The sequence below is a fragment of the Callithrix jacchus genome, chromosome 7 (genome assembly GCF_049354715.1).
Source record: "Callithrix jacchus isolate 240 chromosome 7, calJac240_pri, whole genome shotgun sequence".
Classification (NCBI taxonomy): domain Eukaryota; kingdom Metazoa; phylum Chordata; class Mammalia; order Primates; family Cebidae; genus Callithrix; species Callithrix jacchus.
Window position 1 is genome coordinate 138,234,693 of NC_133508.1, and position 25,302 is coordinate 138,259,994.

General features: G+C 40.4%; 1 protein-coding gene across 5 annotated transcripts in view; it reads left to right on the forward strand.

Moving 5' to 3' along the window:
* Positions 1 to 25,302, forward strand: part of VAV3 (vav guanine nucleotide exchange factor 3) — a 393,845-nt gene that overhangs the window by 505 nt on the left and 368,038 nt on the right. The window contains exon 1 of one of the 5 annotated variants that reach the window (XM_078332619.1): positions 68 to 286. The exons of the other annotated variants lie outside the window; for them this stretch is intronic. The gene's annotated coding sequence lies outside the window, so the exon portion shown is untranslated. Of the gene's footprint in view, positions 1 to 67; positions 287 to 25,302 lie in introns of those variants that run through there. 5 annotated transcript variants of the gene reach the window in all.

The following is a 25,302-nucleotide window of genomic DNA, read 5'->3' on the forward strand; positions in this document are numbered from 1 at the left end:
GAGGAGGCCGGCGCGGGCGCCCCGCCTCCAGCCGGCAGCTCCCATTAATCTTGCGGCTAATTTCTTTGTGTAAATGCAAACGTCTAGGTGCGCTGAGCTTGCCCTGCCTCCCAGCCTTCTGCTCTGGGACCACTTCGGCTTTTCCTACCTTGGCTTGAAATGGCTTATCGCCTCAAGCTGAATGCGAAAGCCTTGCGTCCGGAGATGGTGTGAGGATTTCGTAAAGGCTTTCTGTGAGGCGGGAAAGAAATAAGTTGTCTTAGGGTGCCCTTCACCTACTCTGCGTGTGAGTGTGGCGCGACAAAGGGAATTTGATCAAGCTCTTCTGTAATAACGAAGGGGAGGGCCGAAACGGGGTGATGGGGTAGTTTGCCTTTAGTCTCTTCTTTTGCTTTGCGTCTTGTTCTCATGTTTTCTTGAAAGAGGAACCATGACATAAATGAGGACTCGAGGAAGTGGAGGGCGTTCGGTCCCGTTATCTGTCCAGGACTGACACTGGTCGAAGGGAAGAACCGGGAGCAGAACCCAGAGGCTGCCCCCGGGGGCCGGCCAGCAAGCTCCATGGCTGTGTTTACAGCTCTTCCTAAACCATGTGAGAAGGACTGAGTCCAACCTTTCAGCAGCGACAGGAAATGAGAAGTTTCACTAGAGATTCTGCTTTCCTTCCTGCAGTGCCCGGCTCAGGTGCTGTGGTGCTGATCGGCCTCTGGGGCTGGAGCTGCCTCTTCGAGGGTGAAGCCAGGCACGCACCTCTGGAAGGCTGGGTGCACCCTAGAGTCGGCTCAAAAGTCACAGTTCAGTGGAACAGTAGTTTATTTATCCTGTCGGAAATTTTTTGTTCAGAAGGATGTTAAACTCGGTTCAGAGTGTCTTTCAGAATGTTAAAAAACAAAACGAAAACCAAACCTCTTTCAACTTAAAAGGGAGAGGGCAGAGCCCTCTCCATGACACATTTCAGCACTAATTCTCTATGACGCAGAGCCTCAGGACTTAGCAACCAGAGCCTTTCAGGAAGGAACGGGCTCTTTATAATTTAACAAATATGTATTTAAAGTTAGAGCACACACAGTCATCTCTGATTCTTGGTGTCAGTATTTCACCAGGGTCCCCTGCACTTCAAATTCTGCATTCCTTGCCTGCTTGCCTTCAACCTGCTGGTGGGCAGTCCCCAAGAAAGAACAGGCATGGAAGTGGGGAGAGCCATATGTATTTAAAAGTGAGATAAGTTACTTAATACCCCTATAAATCTGCATGGTGATTGCTACCTCTAGGTACCCCTTCAGAGTTATCTCAACTCTGGATATCCCTTTGAGGGGTTTAGCAGACTTTTTTATTCTGGTGGGAGCTGCAGTCAGTTACCTACTCTCACACATCCTCATTTTCCACTTTGCCTGTAGCCTCAGGAGGCAGCGTGGGTCAGGATACCTTGGCCACCAGTAGGGAGTACAGTACTGTGCACGTTTCCTGGAACTTGTTTCCTGGAACTCTCAGCAGTTGCTCTCAATAATTACATTTTCTGGACAGCTGAAGAGCTGCCTTTTTTTTTTTTTTCCCCCTGAAGCCTTTATTTGAATGCTAACAATGGATGAGAATTGTTTTGAATGTATTTTGCTCTTCTCTTATAATATGTTAGATGTAATTTAATCTTTCTGATGACCAAAGATTGTCATTATAAGCATCATTAATGAAAATTGAGCACATTCAATGCTCTAAGGGTTCTGTTCCCAGTGGGGGTACCACAATGAGCAAACCAGAATACTTGCCCTAAAGGAATTATTACACTGTGCTATCAGATGATAAATCACTGGGTTATAATAAGGTAAGTGGGACAGCTAATGACCTTCTTTGTGCTGTTGCACTTTTGAGTTTTTAAGTCTGCCCAACCTTGAGCTTTCTGGTTCCAAACTAAGTACAGTTTCTCCTGTGATGTCCTGTGAGTGGGTGCTTCTCTCAAATGTGAATTCTAGAAGGCTAGTACCTGAATATGGTGAAGTCTCTTTTGGCTTTCCTCTTGGTTCTTGGCCTCATTGCAGAGGGGTAAGGCTGCTGAACAAGTGGGTGCTAGGCAGATGAGTTTGTATCATGAAGGTTGTTATTAAATCCTTAAATGAGACTTATGAAATGGTTTTATGAAACAACTTGGCATATTTAACATATCTACAGTGCCTAGCTTAACATGTACTTAATATGTCCTTAATAAATGTTCACTATTAGCAAAATTATGTAAAACATTTTTTTTGCTATTGTTACATTAAGAGTAATAGATTCCAACAGGAATTTTAGAAGAATTGTAGAGGCCTACCAGTTCCTTTGGGCTGATATCCCTAAACATTTTGCCTCTAACTAATATCGCTCTTGGGAAAGTTTCTGCTGTAGTGAATAACCTGGTACACCCTGTCATGTCCCAGCAGAATTTATTCCCCTGGAGTTAGATGTCATTATTAGTACTTGTGGCTTTTTGCTATGTCTGAGAGTCGTTCTGTCCACCCAACTTAGGTTCTGTTGATACTAATTTGAAATAGACTTTTTTTTTTTATATATAGCATATGATCTCCTAAGCTGAGAAAGAACTAGAAGATGTCACTTCAGAGTTTTGTGTCATATTGAGACTCTAAGGAGCAGATGTTGACAAAGGAAATTTTAATTTATTGATGTTTTGCTTGTAGCCTGTTTAGTTTTCCTGAAATAGACTGTAAAATGACCAGCCTTTTACAATTTTTAAATGAGTGTTTATTCCAGTGAGTGGGATGCTTTTCCATTCTCTGTTAGCCTTCTGCCTTGTTTGCATTAAAAATAAATAAATAACTGCAAATAATGACTGCTCAATTATAGGTTTGAATCTTGGAATCTTACTAAGTTAGTTGATTATCTTTCAAAATAAAAGCATGGATGGGATCCCAGTTCTCTTACTTATTCTTTCTGGATGTGGATATCAGTTTGTTTTTGATCTTGCCATCTTGGTAAGAGGATGATCTTCAGTTCAAAAATAAGTATATTTTTTCATGCTGATTTAGCTTTTGTTTTTATTTATAATGGATTAAAGAGGTAAACTTAATCACATTTAGTAATACGTTTAACATGTTCCTCATATAAAGAATACAGTTAAGTAAAATGCTGTTGGTAAGTGAATATCTAAGAAATTTGGTGTCTGTATATTTTAGATATTAGTGTCTGTAACTGAGATTTATTTTCATCCAAAACAGTATTCAAGCCCAGACACAAAGCACATGAATGATTCGGGAAGAGGGGAGCCTACTGGCGATAGCTGTACTGGATGTGCAGCACGTACTAGGGTTGGGGTGGGGGGTGTGCCTGTGGAAGGGCATGAGTTATTGGCTTGATGCTATTTTTAGTGTTTAAGAAGATCTTCATGAATGCCTATAACCACCCCTAGCTCTATCATGAATTAGAGTACCTTAGTCTTAAGTTTAAACTTAAAATTTTGCTTTATACTATGCTTTAGAGTAGGGGTAATACATTCGATGGGTTTACTGGCCACTATGAACAGTATATGTAAACTTTTAATTGTCTAAATGAATAATTCAGACTTGAAGGATTCCTTCAATGACTATTTACTATGTTCCAGGCACTGTTTCAGACACCGTTTGTCTTGGACAAACTCAACAAAGTCCCTGCCCTAAAGGGATTTGGATTTTAGTGGAATTGAAGTATACGTAAATGACTATATAGTATAATGTGCTATGAACCCATATGAAGCTGAGTTGGGAACTAGAGAGAAATGTAATGCAATTTTATAGAAGTTAGTCGAGAAAGTCCTCTCTGAGGGAGTGACAATTAGGCAGGGACCTGAAGCAAGTGAGGGCACACAGGAATGTGGATATTTGGAATAAAGAATATTCCTGGCAGAAGGAATACCAGGTGCAAAGCTCCTGAGGTCATTAAATGGCAGGTATACTGGAGGAGCAGCAAGGCCAGTGTGGCTGGAGGGAGAGTGAGTGTGGGAAAGAGTGGTAGGGTTGAAGTCAGAAAACGGAAACGAGTTTTAGAACTTGTGGGCTACTTTAAGAACTCTGGATTTCACTTTGAGTGAAATGAGAGGTCAACAGAGGGTTGAGCAGAGGAGCGACATGGCCTGATTTATGATTTACCTTTTCTTTTTTTTTTTTTTTTTTTGAGACAGAGTCTTACTCTGTAGCCCAGGCTGGAGTACAGTGGCCGATCTCAGCTCACTGCAACCTCTGCCTCCTGGACTCAAGCGATTCTCATTCCTGAGCCTCCCGAGTAGCTGGGACTATAGGAACGCGCGCCACTACCACCAGCTAATTTTTTTTGTGTTTTAGTATAGACGGGCTTTCACCATGTGGCTCAGGGTGGTCTCCAACTCCTGAGCTCAGGCGATCCGCCCAGCCTCGGCCTCCCACAGTGTTTACCGCCTCCCACAGGGATTACTGCTGTGAGCTGCCGCGCCCAGCCCTGATTTATCTTTCCTACAGTTACTCTGGCTCCCATATTGAGAACAGACTGGAGAACAGCAAGGATGGAAGTGCCCAAGCTAATACATCATTCAGGAAAGAGATGATGGCGGCTCCTCTTATCAGTGTAATAGCAGGGCAGATGGTGGGAAGAGTAGGCTCAGAATATATTCTGAAGGTAGAGCCAGCAGGGGTTTATTGATGGACTCAGATTAGGGGATATGAGCAGAGAGGAGTCAAGTATGTCTCCAGAAGTTTTGACCTGAGAAACTAGATGATGATGTTCCCATTTATTGAGATGGAGAAGACTGGAGGAAGTATGGTGTTGAGGTGTATGTGGGGAGAGGGGAAGACATATCTGGAGATAGTTGTGATTGAAGTGCCCAGTAGACATCTAGAAGTGTACGCTGAGCAAGTTGGAGGAGTTGGAGATGTAGGCATAAATTTTGGAGTTATAGTATTTAAAATGATGAGACTGGGTGATATCACTCAGGGCGTAGTGAAGAAAGAAGAAAAAGTCTGAGTGAGCCGTTGGGGCCTGCCTGTTCATGAGGATAGCGAGATGGGAGGGAAACCGTGAGGGAGTTAAGAGGCAGTGGCCACAAGGTAGGAGGGAAACCAGTAGTGTGGTTCCAGGAAACCAAGTGGAACAGTATTTCTGTGAGGAGTGATGGCATGTTAAATGCTGCTGATCAAGTAAAATAAGGGCTGAGGATAGAAGATTTAAATAGTGTCAGATTCCTCGATAACCTTGACAAAAACGGATTTGGTGATGTGGTGGTCAAACACCTGATAGAGGGTCGACGCAGCAAGTATAGACATTTCTTTGGTGAGTAATTTTGTTGTAAAGAGGACAGGAAAATGGGGTAGTGGCTAGTAGAGGAAAAGAAATCAAGATATGGGTTATTTTATTTTTATTTATTTATTTTTCATTTTTGAGATGGAGTCTTGCTCTGTCACCCAGGCTGGAGTGCAGTGGCGAGATCTTGACTCACTGAAACCTCTGCCTCCCAGGTTCAAACAGTTCTCCTGCCTTAGCCTCCTGAGCAGATCAGATGACAGGTGTGAGCCACCATGCCTGGCTAATTTTTGTATTTTTAGTAGAGACAGGGTTTCACCATGTTGGCCAGTCTGGTCTCGAACTTCTGACCTCAGGTGATCCAGCTGCCTTGGCCTCCCAAAGTGCTGGGATTACAGGTGTAAGCCACTGTGCCTGCCCTAGTTATAGTTAATTTTCTTATGACACAATTCTTATTTTATATCTATTAAAAGAGATCCTTTAGATGGACAGATTTTCTCATATGGTACTTTTGTATATATGTATATGTATGTGAAAAGATATATCTGTATATGAACAATGAGAATATATGGGCACAGGGAGGGGAATATCACACACTGGAGCCTGTCAGGGGGTGGGGGGCAAGGGGAGGGTTAGCATTAGGAGAAATACCTAATGTAGATGACGGGGTGATGGATGGAGCAAACCACCATGGCACATGTATACCTATGTAATTTGCACATTCTGCACATGTATCCCACAACTTAAAGTATAATAATAAAAAAAGTAAAATTTAAAGTGCTTTAAAATCTTCTTTTTGTTCAGATTGTGACTATTCTGAATACCACTTGAAGTCATTGATTGCCAAGTGTTTTCATACAATGTTACCCTTTGAACATCTACTGTTGGTGATGCAGCATTTCTAAAAGAATTCATCACTACTGCCTGTGGGATTTCCTTCTAAGCTGGGTTTTGATGCTGCTTGTTATTCTTTTAAATAAAGAGTTAATTTCTGCTATAGATAACCATACATTGTTTTTTAAAAACTATGATTATATTAGTTTTAGCATTGAGGTGTGCATTCCAAATACGTGTCTACACACTCCCTCCTCCCCTGCAAGGTGTTGTGACTTACAGATTTTTGGGTTATACCAAAGTGAAGGACGAAAAACTGTTATTTTCCATAAAGAATGATGTGCCTAGTAACATTTTTAGTCAGTTGTTCAGAATAATGTCATTCCTTAGTCTTCTCAGAAGTCAGTAACTTCTTTGCTATTTGTTAGGTTATTCTCTTGGATAATCTGCCAGCATAATTTTAAACACAACACCAATCAGGATCTTTTTGTGTAAAGTAGTTGTGGAATCTTTAGGCATCTCAAGCACTTGTTCTGTCTGTGTGATTGGTGGCTTAACCTAGGTTCTTTAGAAAGCAGAGCCTGCTGTAAGGCACTGAAGTACTGAAACCCCCTTGGTGAGAGGTGCAATCCCATGGCTTGCCAGAGTGAGGAAAATGAGACCATGTCTTTTTGTTTTTTTTAAGAGGGAGAAAACTATATCATGTTTGCAATATAAATGGGGTTAATCTAGTATACATTACCACATATTTCCTAATTTTCAAATACAGTGCATTGTTTTTATTATTTTTCTTGAATCCTTTGTGGCAATTGACATTACCGATCATACCTTTCACCTAAAACTCTCTCTTCCCTTTTCTCTCACTACACCCTACTCTCCTGATCCTCTTGTACCTCTTGTTATTCCATCTTAGGTTTCTTTCTGTTTTTTTATTTGTTTGCTGGTTTCTCTTTATTGAAACCTCTATTAGAGTTTTCTCTTTACTTGTCTTTTCATTTCACATTCACTTCCCTGTAGCATCTTATGACATCTGTGGTGTTGCCTACCTTGATGGACCCCAAATTTACACTGACAGCCTCAGTCTACCTGTTTTACACCTCTGCTTCTATAGTTATGGTTGCCCCATGGGTATGAAGTGTGATCATTAAAGAAAGTTCATTCACAAGAGAGAGGGGTGGATTGGATGGGACAAAACTGGGCATGAGCAGGACTGCTACTGAAGTCATTCACCAGAAGATGAGGCCAGAGAGAGGAGGTGAGTAGAGAGATAGAGAGGAACAAAAGAGGTTAAAATGGTAACAAAGAGTTGGGATGGATGGGACTTGGCAACCTTTTAGATACAGAGAAAGAGTGGAAAGTATCTAGGCTGAGACCCAGGTTTCAGCATCAGGTGACAGGAGTGTTATAAAGGAGGGGCACATTTTAATGCAAAGGGAGCACATTCTATCTTGGACTCTGAGTTGGAAGTTATTACCAATTACCCTCTCTCTTCTCGGTTTCATGTATCCCACTCTTTTAATACCCCATTCTTTCTGGTCTATTCTACTAATACCTAAAACCCAACGATCCTTTGAACTCATTGCTTCTGCCACCTCTTAACTGCCTTCAGTTTTCATTTCCTTCCTACTTAGCTTAAGTACTATAGCTGTTATAACTCCCTGACTTCCCTTGATTTGTCTTGCTTGTTGCCATAAACAAAACCCTGGTTAGATTCAACTTGTTACTTATTGCCTTCCTACAACTGAGCTGCTGAATGTAAGCGAGGAAAATCCACCGCGCCCGCTGCTCTCACTTTAAGTTCATGTTTCCTAATCTCAGGTGGGCACCTTGGGCCATCCAATCATCTGGTTATGTTTCTCTAATGTTCTCAAAGTATGGTGTGGAACTACTGGCAGTCCCCAAAATGCTTTTAGTGTTCCCACAATTTCAAAACTTTCTCTATAGTTTTATTTATAATCTAATAATAGATTATTTGCCTTCTGTCTCATTTTCTAATGTGTGTACAGTGGAATTTTCCAAAGGCTGTGTGATAGTGCCCATGCCATTGCTGTGCTTGACTGTAGAATATATGCTTGTATATGATTCAAAGGCTTGTCAGTTTAGAATTCTAACATGTTAAAACATTGATTGCTATGAAACCCCAAACAAAAGCTGCTGAGGATTCTCAATCACTTTTAAGAGTGAAAGAGGTCCTGAGGGAAAAAGAAAGTTTGAGAACTGCCTGAGACCATTTACTTTTTGACTCTCCCAGGTCACTCTTTAGTACCTTTTCTTCTTTCCTTAGACCTTCATCACCCCTTTCTTCTTTCTCTCAACTTGTAACCTCACTTCCTGTTCCACTGAGAAAAACGATAAAATCGGAGGAGAGCTTCCTCAAGCTCCTGCCTTCCTGCATCTTTGCCCGTAGATGATGCCTTCTCTCCAGTACTGTGAGTAAGTTAACAGTACTGGCCAAGGCCAGTTTCTCCTTCATTTTTACCCCCATGCTTTCCTGCATCATCAGTTTTCTCCTGGATCTTTCCCATTTGCCTGCATGTATGTCGTTCCCCTCATTTAACGTAAGATATATTTTCAAGGTAGAGATCCAAAGATGTGGATGAACGTTGGGTGTAATGGAGAGCGACTAAGGATGCCTAGGGTTTGATCTGAACTACTGGGGAAGGCGATCAGACAACCTCCATATAACTTTAGTGGTTCCAGATGGACCACAGAATAAAATCCAACCTCCTTAGTATGCAAGAGCTCATGGTCTTGTCCTGCTTCATCTCTCAAAGCTTCTCTCCACTCTGTACTCCTGACCTTTTTACAGTTTCTTGAAAAGACTATGTTACTAAATGTCTCTGTGCTATTGCATATTCCTTTTTCTCTGCTTGAAGTTCCCTTTTTCATTTGTCTGCCTGAAGATTCAGTTGAAGAGTTTTCTTTGTATTGTCTTCCCTGACTTTTCTCCCAGGTGTGACTGAACACATGCTGCTTTGTGCCACAGTGTCTCGTGGAATGCAGCACTCCTTGCTGTTTTGCAGTTTTTTTCCCTTATCTGTCTCCCTTCCAGGTTTTGGCTTGATTGAGGATGCCATAGACTATTTCCTTAATATACGCACTAGAAATAGACACAGGGAGTCATACCTATTAGGCATATGTAAATAGGCGTAGGTGAAATTCATCAATGCGATGAAAATGGTGACACTTTATTTACTACTTTTTCAAACATATCTACAAATTAAAAAAAAAAATAGCCAGCACTGACTGTCATTACAAATCAAAAATACTTGTTAAGTGCCATTACTAATAATAGCAGGTAACATTACTCCACCACTTACCGACTGAGTGATTTCAGAAAGTGGCTAAACCTGTCTACCTGTCTTTTCTTTAGCTTTCTCATCTCTAAAATAGACCAAATAAAAGAAGCTACCTCCTAGGGTTCTTGTCCTCACAAGAGGACAAGAATTAATTAATTAATTAATAACTAGCTGAATTAATTAATATGACCAGCTTATGACTGCCCAATAGATGTTAATTGTTTTTTTTTTTTTTACTGTAATGATTATCCCTGCTTCTGTAGAAACATACAGGGCAGTTACTAACACCTTCCATGCATTATCTCATCTAATTGTCCAACACCATGAGGCAGGTGTTGTTATTTATCCCCATGTGGTAGATACTCTCAGGCTAAGAGGGGTTTAGTAACCAACAAGTGGTTTGTGATAGAGCCAAACATAGAATTAGAACATTAAGAGTGAACTGAATTCTCGTCAGCAAGCTATCGGGACATCTGAACGTGAACGGCAATGAGGACGGCAAGGAATCTTTTCCCCCATTGTATTTTGCTCTATTGTGGGGTTCCCTTGCAGGACTGTTCTGATTGGCCTTGTGGCTATTGTTAATAGCATGTCCGTACTAGTCAGATGTTGAGTTAAAATTTTGCCACAGGATACTGAAGGTATCCATTGGATGATTTCATACACATTTCTCGCATTATTCAGTATAAAATTGGTGTTAGACCTTTGACAGGTATATAATGGGAAAAGGAAAGAAAATCAGGAAAACTAAGGGGAGTTCATGAGGAGAAGAGAGAAACTGAATGTAGCTGTTCCTTTTTGCCCTTTTAATACTGTGCCTTGTGACAGCTGGTCTCAAGCACATGGTTTAATGCTCTATTCTGGAGTCAGGAGTGCCTACATTTCTCTGGGAAGCAGGAACACTGTTGTTTAAAATGATGTGCTTTGAAATGGCTTTTTTTTTCTATTATAAATAGTCTTTTTGTAAATTTTCAGACAACCTATTGTTAGCTATTATTTGGAGCATTATTTTATCTTAATTCTCTTCCTCTGTTAACATACATCCTGCAGCATGTTAAAGCCAGTCACAAGTTGACATTCTGCTCTTCCTTAATCTTGGGCATTTAGTGGATAGAACCATGAAGAGCAACGTAGTTCCTTTGAATTTCCATGGAAAATGATTTTTGAATTGTATTTTGTGCTGCTAGCTGAATGTGCTTTCAAAATCTGTGTCACAAGAAATGTAAGTCAGCTTCTGAGTTGCTTGCTTAACAGGAAGCCAGCAGCATATGCTACTCACATGAGAGTTCTTTAAAGGGTCAATTAATATGGAATATTTAATGATACACTTGATACTCACCTTCCATGGTTTACAGAGTGCCTGTCTTAAAATAGATCTGTAACAGCTGGTCTGAATAAACAAGCATCGTGCTTCTCTATGCCTTTTCCTGGGAGCATGGGGGCAGTATGGTTTAATGGGAAAACTTCAGGTCAGGAGTCAGGAGACCTGAGTTCTAGTCCCAGCTCTGTCTCTGACAGGCTGTGTGACCTTAATGTCTCCTTCTCTTTGCCTCTGGATTCTATACTTATGGCAATAGCAGTGGATACTTACATATGCAATAATATACTAAATAGCAACTAAAATGTTTGACACCTATCTAGGCAGCATTATAGTTTCATGATCAGGGATCAGGCAGAAATGGTTCAATCCCATCTCTGGCACTTAACAACACTGATCTTGGGAAATTTACTTTACTTATTGACTCTTTCCTCATCTGATAGGCAAGAAATTATGAAATTTCTTTGCAGAATTGTGGTGAGAATGAAAATATTCAAATGCCTGGTACATGGTAGGTACTTGTTAAGATTACTTCCTTCCTTGTCCTCACTGCCTCCCCAATCCTCATGTCTCTAAGACAGGAAGAATAAGATCTTATCACTGCTCTACAGAGGAGGAAATGGAAATGGGCACTGGCTAAAGGGCTTTTCTCAAGGTCACACAGACAGGAAGTGGTGAAGACAGAACTTAAGTCCAACCATCCCAATTTCAAGTTCGGCGAAGTGTCCCATTCCTGCTGCCAAATTCAGTGGATAGATGGCAAACGGCATGAGGAAATCACTGGATAAATGCTTTCAAAAAATAAGACATGCCCTGAAATGAAAAGTGAGATTGTATTATTTTGCACTGAAAGTTAACTGTATTTAAAATGAAACATCTAAAATAATGAAACCTGTTTTCTATTTTATGGTCTGATTAGTTTGCGGATTATTTACTCTTTGGTAATGTTATAGCCCTTCTACTTTCTGTTTGGTTCTGTTTTCATGGAAATTTTTGCATGTGAAGCAATTATTTAAATCATCATGTTGTCTGCTAAACATTGGACTTTGCAGTAGATGCTGGGTATTCAAATGTGAATGAAACTCAGTCCCTGACCCTGTGTTGCTTTTAGTCTACACGGTATGGATTTTACTTCATATTTTCCTTGTGAAACAGTGGATGGGAAGGGAACCATTCAGGTTAGAGTGAATGGGCACGGCTAAAGTTCGGTAGGTGGGTAATGCTTTTCTGGATACATAATTTTGCTGATGTGCACATTATGCTGCTAACGCCACAAAATGCGGTTTTTTTGTGTATGCATGGCTCAAGTTATTTCTCTCCTTTTTTTAGGTTGAATTGTATATATAAATTTTTAAAAAATTTTAAGTTCAGGGGTACATGTGCAGGTTGTTACGTAGATAAACGTGTGTCATGGGGGTTTGTTGTGCAGATTATTTCATCACCCAGGTATTAAGCCTAGTACCCATTAGTTATTTTCTTTTATCACCCTGCACTGTCTGATAGACCCCAGTACATGTGGTTCCCCTCTATGTGCCCATGTGTTCTTACCATTTAGCTCTCACTTATAAGTGAGAGCATGCGCATTTAGTTTTCTGTTCCTGCATTAGTTTGCTAAGGATAACGGCCTCAGCTCTATCCATATCTCTGCAAAAGACATGATCTGATTATTTCTTATGGCTGCATGGTATTCCATGGTGTGCATGTACCACGTTTTATTTATCCAGTCTATCACTGATGGACATGTAAGTTGATTTTATGCCTTTGCTGTTATGAATAGTGCTGCAGTGAACATGTCTATGCATATGTCTTTACACTAGAACAATTTACATTCCTTTGGGTACATATCCTCTAATCGGATTGTTGGGTCAAATGGTATCTGTTGTTAGGTTTTTGAGGAATCACCATGCTGTCTTCCACAAAGGTTGAACTAATTTACACTCCCACCAACGTGGTGTAAGTGTTTCTTTTTCGCCATAACCTTGTCAACATGTTATTTTTTTGACTTTTTATAATAGCCATTATGACTGGTATGAGATGGTATCTTATTGTTGTTTCAATTTGCATTTCTCTGAATATCAGTGATGTTGAGCTTTTCTTCATATGCCTGTTGACTGCATGTATGTCATCTTTTGAGAAGTGTCTATTTTTGTTTTTTGCTCACTTTTTAATGGTATTGGTGTTTTTCTTGTAAATTTGTTTAAGTTCCTTATAGATGCTGGATATGAGGCCTTTGTCAGATGCATAGTTTGCAAAAATTTACTCCCATTCTGTAGGTTGTCTGTTTACTCTGTTGAGAGTTTCTTTTGCTGTGCAAAAGCTCTCTAGTTTAGTTAGATCCCATTTGTCAAGTTTTGCTTTTGTGTTTCTCTGCCTACTATAGGCATTTGTATAGGGCACAAAGGCATAGAGATAAATCACATAAGTTTCCACTGTTAGTGGTTGAAGAAAAAACAGAGTGAATCTGGTCGGCAGGCTTTTGCAAGACTGCAGAAGTAAAGTTATTGGATGTTATAAGACTGGTGCAAAAGTACATGCAGCTGGGTGACAGAGATGAGACCAAGAAGAGGACAGAAATGAATGGTTGCCACAGAGGTTTGAGAAATAAAACTGAATAGGGAGAGAGTTATGTGAGGTGAAGAATGTGGGTGCAAAGACATTCAGATCTCGGTGATGTCTCCAGCAGGAAGCTCTTCTGAACAATGTGGTACCCTTAATAACATTGATGCTGGAAATTTGGCCGTACCATTTGCATTTGTTCAGAAAGACATTCAAGTACCTATCTTTGATGGATAGGCTGGAGCATGAGATGATGGTCTATTCTTTTTAATATCTTGAAAGTTTAGGGAGCTAAAACTATAGCATCAACATGCTTAATGGACATCTAAAGTGCTGAAAGTAGAGGTTTGCTCTCTCTCCTCTCTCTCACCTCTAGACTTGCTCCTTCTCTCTCCCTCACACCTACTGAGCTCTTATCCTCCCTGTGCTCTTTAGTTGACTGATATCTCCTCCTTTCCTCCAAGACCAGGTCCGTCTGGTCTTGATTGTGTACTCCTGAGTCCTGTCCGAATTTATGATCAGTCTTTCCGTTTTTACTTCAATTCCCTCCACCTTCTGTGACACGAGATATGCCAGTCACCTGATTCCTAGAGCACCCTTCTTAGGCTTTGCTGCCCTTGCCCATGAGCAGCAGAGAGTTGGAGAAGGTGGCTCATCCCCTGCTTTTACTGTCTGTGTTTACTACAACTTGCCCCTGCTTTCATTCACCTCTTTGGAGTGCCTCCTAACACCCTCTTGGCTTCCTGTCATTCCCCTGGTCATGCTCTAACCCTGCAAATCCTAGATACCCTGAATCCCTAACTCTCCCTTAGTACCAGTGAACTCAACTAGTCCTCATCACTACCACCCAGACCTCCTGAACCCTGACTTGTCCCGCAGTCCATCCCGTTGCACGCACCACAACGACTATTATTATTGTTCCTAGCAGTAACTAGCAACTGTGCCAAACTTTACAAGTAACATTTGTATGCACATTTTTGCCTCTGAATTCTAGAGACAGTTTTGGGTCTTGAAGTGGATGTTTAATAAATGAGAATCTCAGAGAGAACCGGGTTCTGTGAGAACTTTTATTTTGAGAAGTTGTATACTATACCTTAGAAATATGTATTTTTTGGTTTGTGGTTTCCAGAACCCAGTGGTGTGCTTGAGAGAGCGTTATTGATGAACCAGAAGCTCTCAAGTCATGTTTTTCAGTTCCCAGCAGTACTCAGGTTGTGTGTCCCCTCTTGCAACCAGCTCACAGTGTCTGCTTATTTTTGTAAGGCTGTTTTCAGTGATGTTGTAGTTCAGCAGTACAACTTTCTCTTAATCATATATGCAACACCTGATAGGGAAAGTTGGTCTAGAGTGATTCAGTCACTGCTTAATACTCCAAAATGTAGGTTTAGCAGAAGATCTTCAAATATGAGAAGGCATTTGTTGGCTAAGGAACGTTAGTAAACTTAGTTCAGTCAGCCACACGAGAAATGCTTAAGTTCAGATTATGATGACAAATAGAACTGTGTTTGTGTCCATACGTGTACTTTGGGATTGAGTAAAATATAGCAATTACTTCAACTTCAGTAAGGGGGAAGCAGGAATTAAGAGCTCTGGGGCTCAGAATGAGGGTTAACAAAAGATTTGGGTACTTTCAGAGACACTGCTTAAGAGAGAATGTTCAGGTCTATAACGCCAGCATTTTGGAAGGCTAAGGTGGCAGGATTGTTTGAGCCCAGGAATTCAAGACCAGCCTTGGCAACATAGAGACCCATCTCTACAAAAAAATTCTTTTTAATTAGCCAGGCACAGTAGTACATGCCTGTCATATCAGAAACTTGAGGAGGCTGAGGTAGAAGGATCTCTTGACCCTGGAAGGTCAAGGCTGCAGTGAGCTGTGATCATGCTGCTACACTCCAGCCTGGGCAACAAAACAAGACCCTGTCTCAAAAGAAAAGAAAAAAAAAAACAAAAAAAAGAAAGAAAAAGGATTTTTTGTAAGTAATTGTTGAAAATGAATTATATGTAAAAAAAAGAGAATGTGACATAAAATATTTCTTAAACTACATATAAATGGAACAAGCTAAACTTAATTTATGCAAATGTTAAGAGAGTTTCTAGATTCTGACTTCAAGTCTAAGGACTTTTGATTAATACACTGTTTTAATAAGCTTGTGAGGCAGCATGGTATAGTAGAAATTGTAGTTTCCATTCCTTTTCATTAAGCCTGTTTAAATCTAAGGGGATACAGGTTGTAAGTTAAAATGGGAATAAAGCATAGCTGAAAGTTAAGTTTGCAGTAGTAAACACTGTGAACAGTGGATTCAGGAACTCAAAAACCATATTAGTCTTGGACTAGGATGCTCCTATTTGAATGAACCATTGTGGTAATTCCATTTATTTTATTTTTGTCTTGTTGCCCAGTCTGGAGTGTAGTGGCATGATCTTAGCTCACTGAAACCTCCACCTCTTGGTTTAAGCAATTCCCCTGTCTCAGCCTCCTGAGTAGCTGGGATTACAGATACCTGCCACTATGCCTTGCTAATTTTGTATTTTTAGTAGAGATGGGGTTTTGCCATGTTGGCCAGGCTAGTCTTGAACTCCTGACCTCAGGTGATCCACCCACCTTGGCTTCCCAAAGTGTTGGGATTACAGGCATGAGCCACTGTGCCTAGCCAGCTTCATTGTTGAAAGAGTACAATTATAGAGCTGAAAAACATCCTTACAGATAATTCTAGTTTGGCAACTTGGTTTTAAAAATGAGCAGTCCAAGTCCTCTGATATGTATATAATGATTTGACCAAGGTCACTTGGTTTGCCAGAACCAGTCTAAACTCAGGTTTTCATTACAGAATTTCATTACCGTGGCTCTCAAGAGAAGTTTAAATCAGGTTTATTCTCTTAATTTTTTTTGAACAAGATTAGAAAGTGCTTTAGTTTGGAATTTCTCATGTAAAGCATTTATTATGAAGACCTTATTTTCTCTCACTTATGTATGTTTTTCCTTTTTTGGATGAAGTAGTTTAGGGGAATCTCTACAGGGTCTCAGACTTTGGAGTTTAGAATGTCCTGGGAGAACTGACAAAACATTGAAAAATGATTGATGAAAATTATGAATCAAAGATGTGATGCTTAAAGTAGTAAATCCACAGCCATCTAAAACTTAGCCATTCAGTGTTACTCAGTTTCTAAGAGAGCTGTTTTGCTATTTTAAACCGATAACAAAAAGGTGTCCCAAATTCCCAAGAGTATGAGTATTGGTGTATGTTTAAATGTCACCATAAGTTATCATTCCTAGATTGTGAGTTCCATGAAATTGGGGACCATTTGTCAGTTTCCTGTTCTTGGCTCAGTACCTGGCACAGAGTGACTGCTTCCATGAATGGCCATTGAGTGATTATTTAATGAATCCCTCACACTGGCCTTAATGTTGGTTGGATGAGAATGCTAGATATTATTTATTAATCCTAGGATGAAAAAATTATAGTCTTCTGCCAGTTGTTCTGCAGTGGGAGGCAGCATGTTATCTTGAAAGAATATGGATGTTAGCATTGGCCAGACCTGGGTTCAAATCATGCACCTGTAGGTGAATGGCTATGGGCAAATTCCTTAATTTCTCAGTATATTGGTTTTCTTTCTTATGAAGTGGGGACAATTCCTACTGCAGAGTTTTGTGAAGAGTAAGTGAACTCAAATGGGCCAGATATCTAGCACAGCACCAGGAACGTAGTGGACAGTTAGTAATTGTGTGAGAAACTTTCCCTTCTCCTGTCCCACCCCATCATCTGATCATCTCATGGTATAGGGCTTTCCCCACAGTTCTTTTGGAACTATATCATTTCACTGGTCCATGGCAAACTTTTCTCTCTGTTGTAGTCATCTTTGTGCAGATATTTTATTTAGACTCATTGAATATAAGACTTGGAATATTATGGCATTAAAAAAATGACATAATTGGCATATGTTAATCTGTCGATTTGTCTGTTGGCAATTTTATATGTGTAACAGTCTACCCAGAATTGGGAGACCTGCATTTCTCGTGGCTCTGTTGCTGGTAAGTTCAGTGATCTCTAAACCCCCATTCTCTCTGTGATAACCAGTGGGTGGCACTTTATAGTGAAAATGATGTAGTCTTTAGAGTTCAAATTTTGGATCTGCTACTAATTAGCTGGATGATCTAGGTCAGGCCGTTTTACCTGAGTTCCCTTGGCTTTCTCTGGAGGACACCACTGTCTATGCTGTAGGCTGCTGTCATGATTTGATAAGATAAAGCATGACAAATTCCTGCCTCCGAGCTTTGAATGTTGTAAACTCTTAATAAGAGGGTGTCAAAAACACCTTCCACTAAATACTCTTATGGTTAATATTATATTAATGTCTATTTCCCTTAGGTAGTTGAGGGCTCTAGTAATAGAACATAATTATTATAGCTGAAAAATTTTAGAAGACACTGAGCAATTTTTTCATGGTCACACAGGAAGAGATAATGGAGTAGCATGTAGCTGCGAAAATGAGGAATAGTCCATCTTGTTAATATGCTCCATGTTTTTGTAATCAGTTATTTGGATTATTTCCAGTTCTTTTGTATGGATAGCATGACTATCCATGTCCTTGTGCAGATGATTTCCCCTCTTTGAATTATTTTCTCCAGCTCTGTTTTCCAATGCAAAATTTCTAGGTCAATGGTCACAAACACTTTTGCAGCTCCTGTTAACATAATGCCAGATAGTTTTCAGAGAAATAGTTCCAGTGGACAAGAAAGCACAAATTTCCAAAGTCTTGGTTAAGAACAAAAACTTGAGTGGCATGTAGGTTTTACTCCAGTCTCAGACACTTATTTATGAAATGACTTTGTACAGATTATTCACCCTCCCTCAATCTATTTTCTCATCTGTAAAATGGGATAAAAGTACCTACCTCATGATACTGGTCAAGCTGTTAGTGCAGGGTGTTTATAGCATTCAGCCTTCATTGTCTGGAATCCATGTGTGCTCCTCTCCACCCTCAGTTTTACATTTGAACCACTGCCTCCTAATCAGTTTCCCTATGAATATTCTACATCACACCAATCCATTATCCCATCTACATTGTCAGTAATCTTAAAAAGTAGCCAAAACATGAATCTTATTGAGTAAACCCCTTTGTAACCTTTAGAATGCTGCCCCATGCTTGGAGCGTGGACCCTACCACCCTCTTGAGCCTCAATTCTCTCCTCTTGCTCATTCCATAAAAAGCCATACAGGGTATTTTTCCATTCTCAGAATTTATTACACCACTTTTTTCTTCTAGACTTGGAACTTGACATTTTCTTTTGTTTCTTGATTTCCAAATACCCCTTGTATACATCTCATCCTTTTAAATATTGTTTTTGTGACTGATTTTTCTTTTTCTTTTTTTGTTTGAGACTGAGTTTCGCTCTTGTCGCCCAGGCTGGAGTGCAGTAGCGCGATCTCGGCTCACTGCAACCTCTGCCTCCCAGGTTCAAGCAATTCTCCCACCTCAGCGTCCTGAATAGCTGGGATTACAGGCACCCACCACCACGGCCTGACAATTTTTGTATTTTCAGTAGAGATGGAGTTTTACCACGTTGGCCAGGCTGTTCTTGAACTCCTGACCTCAGGTAATCAGCTCATCTTGACCTCCCAAAGTGCTGGGATTACAGGTGTGAGTCACCACGCCCAGCCGTGACTGATTTTTACTAGATCTAAGCTTCATGATGGCAGGGGCCATGTACATTTTTATTCACTGTTGATTCCTGGGGATCAGCACAATGACCAGCACTACTGCTCAATAAATATTGAGGAATGTATAAATAACTATATCATAACTTCTTAGTAGCAATAAACAAGAGAGAAATAATTTTAGGTATTTGTTAGCCTTTCTAAGTTTAAATTGCTCTGAAATTAAATATGTAGGTGTTTTTCAAGGGCCTCTAAAAACTCAAATGTATCTTGTAATTAAATAAGATCTTGCTTTATTCTTATATAATCTTTCATGTTAATGAGGGCAAGTCTGAAGAGAGTGCAAATACTTAAACCTAGTTTAATATTTAGCAGTCTTTCATCTTACCCAACATTCTTCACCGAAGACCTATAATAACATTACCTAAACCATCCAGGAGGCTGGGCATAGAATCATCTTGAGCCAAATAGCAGAGGGATTTAATGATGAAGTTGAACATTCTTAAAAGACTAGATTATGCCTGGTACATTTCCTTGTATCCGAGACCTCCAGCTATTTTGGTTTGTGTATCCCAGAAGTGCAAGCTACTTCAAATTGCACTTTTAACTTCTGCAGGTTCAAAACTGCATTTTTTGGCTGGGCACAGTGGCTTATGCTTGTCAGTAAAAACACCCACATTTCGATCTGATTTCTGTATCCTTGCTCACTGGGTTTTTCACTTAGTAGGACAGTGGAGTATTTACTGTTTTGACCTTGAGAGACTGAAGCTTATGGCAGCCTAGCCCACAGGCAAATGACTGTCAAAACTAGGCGCAGCTGTTTGTGATGGGTGTTTAGGCCTTAGCAAGTGCAGGATGCACGGTCCTGTTAGCAGGTGGAGCCCTGCGGGGCTTTGTGGGTGGGCTTTTAGGGTTTTGTGGGTACAGCTTGGACTCGTGTTGCCGGTGAGGCTGAGGAAGGGGTTTGATCTTTTTGGTCATTTGTGGTGGGATAGCATTTGCTGCTTTTACTGTATTTCAGTCAAGGCTCTAGGCCAGGACTTCAAACTGTAAAAGACACAAAGTTTTAAGAGTGCTATTGTGTGAGGTTCTTTCTCTAAATGGTGAGAAACAAGCCAAGGTAGGAAATGATAAATTGACCTCGCCACATTCATTTAATTTTGTTCTAGGCCAAAGGAAGGTCCTGGAGGGACTAATTTTAGGTAATTTTGTAGTTTATCTACAATGATCAACCTCAACTGACTAACCAAGAGCAGAGCAAGAAAGCATCCTCTGTATATCAGAGTATCACTCTGTATCCCATAAATATGTACAATGATTACATATGAACTAAAAATGAAAGGGGGAAAAAAGATGGCCGGACGTGACTGGACACCAAGACTCTAAGAGATCTGGTGTGTCGAGGAAAAATAATTCAATCAGAACTCAGTCAAAAAGGAATGCATCCTCAATGCAGATAAGCAGGTCTCAAAGGCAAGACCAGTGAGAAGCTGAACTCTACACTGCCTAGGGGGACAGTAGCAGTGTTCTAATACTCTAAGTTCCTCCACAAGGAAACATGGAAAATTAAGTTCTGTCCGTTAGATCATGGAACTGTAGCTGTATAAGAGTTGCTGGATTTTGTTATTTAGCAGATAGAAAGAATGGGTGTGGCCCTTAAAAATATATGGCATATTCTTGGTTTGAAATAGATAAACAAGTCAATAAACTTATTGCAAACCAAAGATCAGATTTTCTTACAAAATCAAGAAGAAACTAGAATTGGTTTGAAAAATATATTTTGTTATTATCAGAAAAGAAGCCATGGTAGACTGAAAAGACTAAGCTAGGAGAAATGTTCACATTTTATGAGAGGTATAAAGGGAAAAATGAGATAGTAAGTCAGGATACATAGATATAGAAAGAGATTCACTGTAATGATTACCAATTAGAATGTGTGATGGGCCTGAAGAAATAAGTGAGACAAGATCTGAAATGTTTTTACCAGCTTCAGAAAATGTTGCCAAGTGTCCTTTTAAATATTTAGCGAGAGTCTGAAGTATGATTTTTAAGGCTCAGGGCTGGATATGGGATATGGTTTTGCATTTTGTAAACTGAATAATGATTTCTGCTAGTAGAGGTTGAAATGCAACTGCTGTCTTCTCGCTTTGGGATCTCACCAAGGTTTACATCTCTGCTGGAGGGGTACCTTCTTCTAGTTTGTATAAAATACTCATCATCTCACTAGGCCAGTGGTGGTGACCCTGCAATAGCAATATCAAGTAGTTACAGGAAAGTTGCATTTGCAGGGGAAAGTCCAGAGATGCCAGCATAACATACGGAAGAATTTACTGAGTTTCACGGTGATAACATTGCTGTGATTTGGCAGGCAGGCATCACTTGCACCCTGAAGGAACATTTTCAGTCTTTTGGAGTTCAGACTCTAAGGGGAGGCAGGAAAAGATGAGGGGCATTTTAGGAGGGGAGAGCTTAGGGCTGGCTGGAAGGGGCCGGATGAGAATCACCTCCTGGCTGGGATTATGGAACTCGGGAAGAGAAGGTTGACAAAATTTATTTAAATATTGAATGCCTTTTTATTTTTGTAGGGGAGATCATATTCAGAACCTTAAAATTCTCTGTCATCTTGGAGATTTAATGGTAAAGCATTGAGGAGTATGTTAGAAAATCAAATATCTGGTGCAGGAATTTAAAGAGAAATTAAGCCATTTACTTCTACCCAACAGTGATAACTCTAAAGAGGAAGAGGCGGGAAGAGGAGAGGAACCTCTGAAGAAAATGGGGTCAGCTGATGAAAATTAAACATGAGAGATATACCCTATTTCTGGCAAAACAAACAAAAGTACTGAGGACCTGGTCATTAAAATGTACAGGAACTCTATCTCTAAAGTGTTCATAAAAAGCTGTAGATCGTCACAGGCCCCCAAGGATGTGGTCCTCAGAAATGGTTCTGGCATCAAAAGCAGTTCTGGAATCTTTTGGCATTTACTTGGAAGACATGAGAGGACCAAGGGGTGACCTTCCTCAGGAAGCAGTTTTCACAGACCAAGCAATTACACAGCAAAAAGACATTGCAACAGATGCTGTTGCCCAAGACTAAAAATGTCTGCTTGTAAAAGTTTGTGGAGATGATGACTCTACCAGGCAGAGACCACATTAATTTTGGTCCTTTAGTGCTAGAAACATGGGACTCAGAAGAACTAGAAGATAGGACATTTAGAACTATATGGCTGGGAAAGAAAGTTTCCACAATTAGGGCCCAGAAGGGACTAGGGCTGCCATCATTGCAAATTTCTAAACTTTGAAAGAACTCAGTGATGCCCCAGATGCCAGGCTTTGAGAGAGAAGACATTATGCAAAGTTAGATTTTTCCTGCCGGTATGCATGGGGCCAAAATTACCTCCTGCCTGAAGATTTGTCCTAGTTGAGGGTTTTTTTTTTGATTGTGCTAAAATATACATAGCATCAAACTTACCATTTTAACCACATTGAAGTATATGTTCTGTGGCATTAAGTACACTCACACTGTTGTGCAATCATCACCACCATCCATCTCCAGAACCTTTTCATCTTCCCCAACTGAAACTTTCCCCCATAAGCCCATGGCAACCACCTTTCTACTTTGTCTCTTTGAATTTGACTACTCTAGATACTGCCTATAAATGGAATCGTACAGTTTTGGCCCTTTGTGACCAGCTTATTTTATTTAGTTTAATGTCCTGAAGGTTTATCCGTGTCATAGCAGGTGTCAGACTTCCTTTCCTTTTTAAGGCTAAATAATATTCCTTTGTACAGATACCATTTTTTGTTTGCTTTTTCATTCATTGATGGCTACTTGTGTCCTAATTGAGGTTTAAGCTTTAGAAAATTGGCATAGTATTGCAGGCATCCTGGCAAGGCTGGAACCAGGAGGCTCTTGCTTTTATTTGTAGAGCCTTCTCTGTCTTTCAAATGCCCTGGAGTTACTGCTGTTGTCTTTGGAAGCAATTACGTGGCTCTGGGTTATACCAAATTCTGGATTCTGGGAACGCTGTCTTGCTTGTGGAGGTACCTACTTCAAGGCCTGAAGATTGACTTTCCTTTTAAATACAGTGCCTGTGGGGCAGGTGATAGTCTTGCCTGCCCTTATAACTCTTTGGTCTCTTTAAAAGTGGAGGATATCAAAGACTTGAGATAAAGTTGAATCAATGTCTGAGGCTCTGAAGGAACTATACTTTCTTCATTACAGCTTGACACTGTTTCAAAACAAAAAACAACAAAAACCTCTACAACTCTACCCAGGCATCAAGAGGGCCTCCAGCGGAGAGTATAGAATAAGAAATTTGAGAGGATGAATTTGACCCTTAATATTGTTGGACTTTGTACTGGATATTTTTTGTACATCATTTCAAAATCCTCTTGCCTGGCCTCTTATTCCAACTACAGCTGCAGTGGCCAGTCCCGTACAAACTTCCAAGAACTTCACAGGTGCATCTGGAGAGCACCTCACCTGGGGCCACACTCTCTACCTGTCCCTTCTTATTCTTTCTCTTCTGGGCTTCTCTCTGGTGCTTGGGGGTGGGGAGGGGGGAGATATTAAGTATTCCCCAATAGCAATGATCAGTTTAGTAATTCATCTTTGTATTTTTCTTGCCTCCTTCCCCATTTTTGTTCTCCTGTTCCTGAGGGTCACTTCCCAAACTAAATTCCTACATTTAGGCTTTTGCCTCAACTTCTCCTTTCTGGGAAACTCAGGCTAAGACAGACTGTATAAAGATGCTGCACGACTTAGGGTTATGTCCTGAGAAATCCATCGTAAGTTAAAAGCATTGTAAGTCAAGACTGGATGTTCTGTAGACATGATGGGATGCAAAACCAGAAAACACAATATCCAAAAAATGCTGGCATCACAATTACATTGTAGAGTATCGGTTGTGTACCCTCATGATCTCCTGGCTGATTGGGAGGTTTTGCTTGCTGCTGCTGTCCAGAGTTTTGAGAAAGTACGGTACTGTATATTGTTAGCCTAGGAATAGATCAAAATTCTAAGTACAGTTTCTACTGAACATGTACCTCTTTCACATCATCATGAAGTTGAAAAGTTTTAAGTTGAACCATAGTAAGCTGAGGACCATCTGTGTACAGGCAAGAAAATCTGAGTCCAGAATTTAATTCCTTTGGATTTTAACATTTTTGGATTTAGTTTCTAGTCGTTAATATCTTACTGGAAAACTAAGGTTTATATTTAAAATTGGGGCTGTTATCTTAGTGTTGTAAAAAAGAAACTAGACACATTTAACACAGGTTAATGAAGCCAAGAACGATTTGCAAATCGGGCAGCCCCCAGAACCAGAATAGGTCTGGAGCGACTCTGGGGCTGCCACGTGGGAGAATAACATTTATGGTCAGAAAAAGGAAAGTGACAGAAAATGGAAGTGAGGTACAGAATCAGCTGGATTGGATATAGCTCGCCATTTGCTTTATTTGAACACAGTTTGAACAGCTGGCCGCCTGTGATTGACTAAAACTGTGATTGGTACAAGAGTAGATTATGGTCTGTTTACACATCCGGTTAGGTTACAGTTCACTCTGTCCAGATATACAGAGAGATCTTTAGGCCAAACTAAAAATATATAAGGGGGCAGCTTTAGGCTAAACTTAAGTTAGTATTAGTATTGTGCTTTAAGTTCATTGTAGAATCACATCACTGGTGACCCACTTTGGAAACATGCCTGGGCATAGTGTGGAATCTGAAAGAAAATAGGGACTTCAGCCTTGGGTTCAGCATGGCCTTAGCATTATTTTGTTTGATGTACTTCTGTCTATTTCAGAACTGCCACCCGTCCCCCACTCCCTCCACTGCCCCTGTCCCCACCTCTGCTTCTGCCTCCCACCACCGCCCACTGCCCAAGCCTAACTGCCCCCCCCACCCCACAGTGATCCTGACACTGCCCAAAGGATAGTGGTTAGCATTGGAAAGGTTGGAAAGTACATCAAAGGAAGAGAAGGGCTACTTTAGTGAGCTGATTTTTCTCCCTTGGGAGACAGCCACAATCCTGGTAGCCTATGTCCTTAAGGAAAAAAAAAAAAAAATCAAGTGACTGTTAAGGAGAACATTTATACCTAGTCTTGATGTTGTCATAAGGAGGGACTTCTATTCCTGACTTTTCTCCACTTCCTCATGCATTCTCCTCCAGGAGAAGAGGATGACCTGTTTGTCCCAAACAAATCATGAATCAGCTAAGCATGGGCATGTGTGACCTAGCACCTCTTTAGGATCTGCCCGCCTACAGAAAATGTATCTAGTCTCCTTTTTGCCATGGAGGTTAGTTAGAGAGCAGGCTCTGCCCCCATGGACTGGTTTTCAGTTGTGGGAGGGGTGTTAGTCTGTTTAGCTGCACACCTAAACCCTTTCTTCAAATATAGTTTT